The sequence below is a fragment of the Hemiscyllium ocellatum genome, chromosome 3, assembly GCF_020745735.1.
Source record: "Hemiscyllium ocellatum isolate sHemOce1 chromosome 3, sHemOce1.pat.X.cur, whole genome shotgun sequence".
Classification (NCBI taxonomy): domain Eukaryota; kingdom Metazoa; phylum Chordata; class Chondrichthyes; order Orectolobiformes; family Hemiscylliidae; genus Hemiscyllium; species Hemiscyllium ocellatum.
The window spans coordinates 15628470-15633287 of NC_083403.1; the positions used below are offsets into that span (position 1 = coordinate 15628470).

The 4818-nt window shown below is 48.2% G+C and overlaps 1 non-coding gene across 1 annotated transcript; it reads right to left on the minus strand.

Moving 5' to 3' along the window:
- Positions 1 to 1857: 1857 nt before the first annotated feature.
- trnaw-cca (transfer RNA tryptophan (anticodon CCA)) lies at positions 1858 to 1930 on the minus strand. Its single transcript has one exon. It is a non-coding gene; the product is annotated as a tRNA-Trp (tRNA).
- Positions 1931 to 4818: the final 2888 nt, after the last annotated feature.

Here is a 4818-nt window from a genome sequence, read left to right on the forward strand (position 1 = left end):
TGTGCTACAGCAAGAATATAGGGAGACAAGAAATTTGATATTTTGTCCAAAGAAAGCTTCATTTCAATTAGAGCAACAATGGAGAGATTTTTAAATCATTGCGTTGCAAACATTTTGAAGTTTCAGACCTATCACAGCAATATTACAACCCAAGCGATTCTAAAGTAATAGATTGAAAGTAATGGTCACTGGATGAGGGGTGAGGACAATACAATCATAGAACTTTACAGGACACAAGGAGGCCATTTGAACCATCGTGTCTGTTCTGACTCCTGAATGACCTACCCAGTGAGTCCGGATCTCCTAGCCCTATCTCTGCAGCCCCCAGTATCCATCCCTTTCAAATATATATCCAGCTCTCTTTGAAACCTCCAATGGAATCTGCCTCTACCAGGCAGCACAGTGCAAAGGGGGGAAGTGAGGACTGCAGATGCTGGAGATTAGAGTCAAGATTAGGGTGGTGCTGGAAAAGCACAGCAGGTCAGGCAGCATCCGAGGAGCAGGAAAATCAACATTTCGGGAAAAAGACCTTCATCAGGTTGACTTGTCTGGTCAATTATGTCATCTTCCATGGGGCGCTAATTGTTCGGGTTAGATTTGTCTTGTCTTTATGTCCAGGACATACAATTCAGACCGCAGCCGTGGGTCTGGAGTCACGTGTAGGCCAGACCAGCTGGGGATGGTAGATTTCCTTCCCTTAATGGCATTTAGTGAATCAGGCAGATTTTTCAACAATCAACAACAATTTCACAGTCATCAATTGATTCTTATTTCCAGATTTTTAAAAAACTGATTTCAAATTCCACCATGTGCCCTATCAGGATTTGAACCCAGGTCCAATTCGTTGAGTTTCTGGATAAATAGGCAACAGACTATGCTAGGGTCTCCCCTTAAAGATGGAGACAGCCATGCGCAGGAGCTCAATGCCCAACAGTAACCTACAGTACCCCAGGTAGGACTTCAACCCATAATCCCTGAATCCAGAGGTCAACACCATACCCATTAGGCCACTGGGGCAGTGCTGGCAGTAGCAAACAGGGAAACAGGAAATATGGATATTTTGTCCAAGAAAGCTTCATTTCAATTAGAGCAGCAATGGAGCGATTTTAAAATGATTGCATTGCAAACATTTTAAAGTTTCAGACCTATCACGGCAATATTACAACCCAAGCCATTCTAAAGTAATAGATTGAGAGTAACGGTCACTGGATGAGGGGTGAGGGTAATAGAATCATAGAACTTTACATCAGGTTGATTTGTCTGGTCAATTATGTTATCTTCCATGGCGAGCTAATTGTTCGTGTTAGATTTGTCTTGCCTTTTCTGTCCAGGACATACCTGAGCAACAGTGATGGTGGTGTCTGGGTCATTGTCTGGACAGTATGATTCTGTGAGTGACTGTGTCAGGCTGTTACTTGGTTAGTCAGTGAGACAGCTCTCCCAATGTTGGCACTAATCCCTCCAGATGTTAGTGAGGAAGGCTTTGCAGGACCGACAGGGGCTGGTTCTGCCGTCGTGATCCCTCTGGTTTCATTTTAGTGTGGAGACTTGCTGGGCCAATACAGACAGCAGCTGTAGGTCACGCAGGCAGCTATGGGTCTGGAGTCACATGTAGGCCAGACCAGCTAGGGATGGTAGATTTCCTTCTCTTAATGGCATTTTGTGAATCAGGCTGATCTTTCGACAATCAACGATTTCAAAGTCATCAGTCGATTCTCAATTCCAGATTTTTTTAAAAACAGAAAACAAACTCCACCATCTGCCCAGAGCCATTTGCTTGGCAGATTAGACGCAAATCTCCACCTACAGATGGAGAGGGCAATCAGCAGGGACTCAACAGCCAATGCTAACCTACAACACCCCAGGTGGGACTTGAACCCACAATCCCTGGCTCTGGAGGACAATGCCTTATCCATTAGGCCACTGGGGCTGGGTGGGAACAAGTGTACAGTCAAATATGAAATTTGATATTTTGTCCAAAGATAGTTTCATTTCAGTTAAAGCAACAATGGAGAGATTTGTAAATCATTGCGTTGCAAACATTTTGAATTACAACCTATACAGCCGCATTTCATCCTAAGCTCTTCTAAAGTAATAGATTGAAGTAACGGTCACTGGATGAGGGGTGAGGACAATACAATCATAGAACTTTACAGGACGGAAGGAGGCCATTTGAACCGTCGTATCTGTTCTGACTCCTGAATGACCTACCCAGTGAGTCCGAATCGCCGAGCCCTATCTCTGCATTCTCCAATATCTATCCCTTTCAAATATATATATATCTAGCTCTCTTTGAAACCTCCAATGGAATCTGCCTCTACCAGGCAGTACATTCCTGAAGAAGGGCTTATGCCCGAAACGTCGACTCTCCTGTTCCCTGGACGCTGCCTGACCTGCTGCGCTTTTTCAGCAACACATTTTCAGTACATTCCAAGGGCAAAAGTGAGGACTGCAGATGCTGGAGATTAGAGTCAAGATTAGAGTGGTGCTGGAAAAGCACAGAACGTCAGGCAGCATCCGAGGAGCAGAAAATTGACGGTTCGGGCAGAAGCCCTTCATCAGTCGATTTGTCTGGTCATTTATATCATCTTCGATGGGGAGCTAATTGTTCGGGTTAGATTTGTCTTGCCTTTTATGTCCAGGACATACCTGGGTAACAGTGATGGTGCTGTCTGGGTCATTGTCTGGACAGTATGATTCCGTGAGTGATTGAACCAACTGAGTAACTTGCTGGGCCAATACAGACAGCAGCTGTAGGTCACCCAGGCAGCTGTGGGTCTGGAGTCACATGTAGGCCAGACCAGCTGGGGATGGTAGATTTCCTTCCCTTAATGGCATTCAGTGAACCTGGCTGATCTTTCAACAATCAACAACGATTTCACAGTCATCAGTCGATTCTCAATTCCAGGTTGTTTTTAAAACTGAATACAAGCTCCACCACAGGTCCTGTCCCATTTGCTTGACAGATTATGCCACAAACTCCCTGGACACCCCGTGCTGGCCTCTTACCCGCCCTCGATCTCTTCATTGCCAACTGCCGCCGCGACATTAACCACCTCAACCTCTCCATCCCTCTCACCCACTCCAACCTCTCACCCTCAGAATTTGCAGCCCTCCACTCCCTCCGCTCCAACCCCAACCTCACTATCAAACCGGCAGACAAGGGAGGCGCGGTAGTAGTTTGGCGCACCGACCTTTACACCGCTGTGGCTAAATGCCAGCTTGCAGACACCTCCTCCTACTGCCCCCTTGACCATGACCCACCTCCCACCATCAAACCATCATCTCCCAGACCATCCATAACCTCATCACCTCAGGGGATCTCCCATCCACTGCCTCCAACCTCATAGTCCCACAACCCTGCACCGCCCGTTTCTACCTCCTGCCCAAAATCCACAAACCTGACTGCCCCGGCCAACCCATTGTCTCAGCCTGCTCCTGGCCCTGTGAGAAACAGAAGCCCCTCCAGACGTTAGTGAGGAGGACTTTGCAGGGTCGACAGGGGCTGTTTCTGACATTGTCTTTTCAGGTGCCGAGGTGATCCCTCTGGTTTCATTTCTTTGTGGAGACTTGGTGGTGATTGAACCAACTGAGTAACTTGCTGGGCCAATACAGACAGAAGCTGTAGGTCACCCAGGCAGCTGTGGGTCTGGAGTCACATGTAGGCCAGACCAGCGGGGGATGGTAGATTTCCTTCCCTTAATGACATTTAGTGAATCAGGCAGATTTTTCAACAATCAACAACGATTTCACAGTCATCAGTCGATTCTCAATTCCAGGTTGTTTTTAAAACTGAATACAAGCTCCACCACAGGCCCTGTCCCATTTGCTTGACAGATTATGCCACAAACTCCCTGGACACCCCGTGCTGGCCTCTTACCCGCCCTCGATCTCTTCATTGCCAACTGCCGCCGCGACATTAACCACCTCAACCTCTCCATCCCTCTCACCCACTCCAACCTCTCACCCTCGGAATGTGCAGCCCTCCACTCCCTCTGCTCCAACCCCAACCTCACTATCAAACCGGCAGACAAGGGAGGCGTGGTAGTAGTTTGGCGCACCGACCTTTACACCGCTGTGGCTAAATGCCAGCTTGTGGATACCTCCTCCTACTGCCCCCTTGACCATGACCCCACTTCCCACCACCAAACCATCATCTCCCAGACCATCCACAACCTCATCACCTCAGGGGATCTCCCATCCACCGCCTCCAACCTCATAGTCCCACAACCCCGCACCGCCCATTTCTACCTCCTGCCCAAAATCCACAAACCTGACTGCCCCGGCCGACCCATTGTCTCAGCCTGCTCCTGGCCCAATGAGACAACTCTCCCAATGTTGGCACTAATCCCTCCAGATGTTAGTGAGGAGGGCTTTGCAGGGTTAACAGGGGCTGTTTCTGACATTGTCTTTTCAGGTGCCGAGGTGATCCCTCTGGTTTCATTTCTTTGTGGAGACTTGGTGGTGATTGAACCAACTGAGTAACTTGCTGGGCCAATACAGACAGCAGCTGTAGGTCACACAGGCAGCTGTGGGTCTGGAGTCACATGTAGGCCAGACCAGCTGGGGATGATAGATTTCCTTCTCTTAAATGGCATTTAGTGAACCAGGTAGATTTTTCAACAATGATTTCACAGTCATCGGTTGATTCTTAATTCCAGATTTTTTTTTTTCAAAACTGAGCTGAAATCCTCCGCTATGCGGATTGGGAGCCAGGTTGCATTCACAGAGTTCCTGGCACCAGGACACAACCACTGCCTCCCCTCAGATAAGGAGACAGCAAGCAGCTGACACCCCATTCCCCACAGTAACCTACAG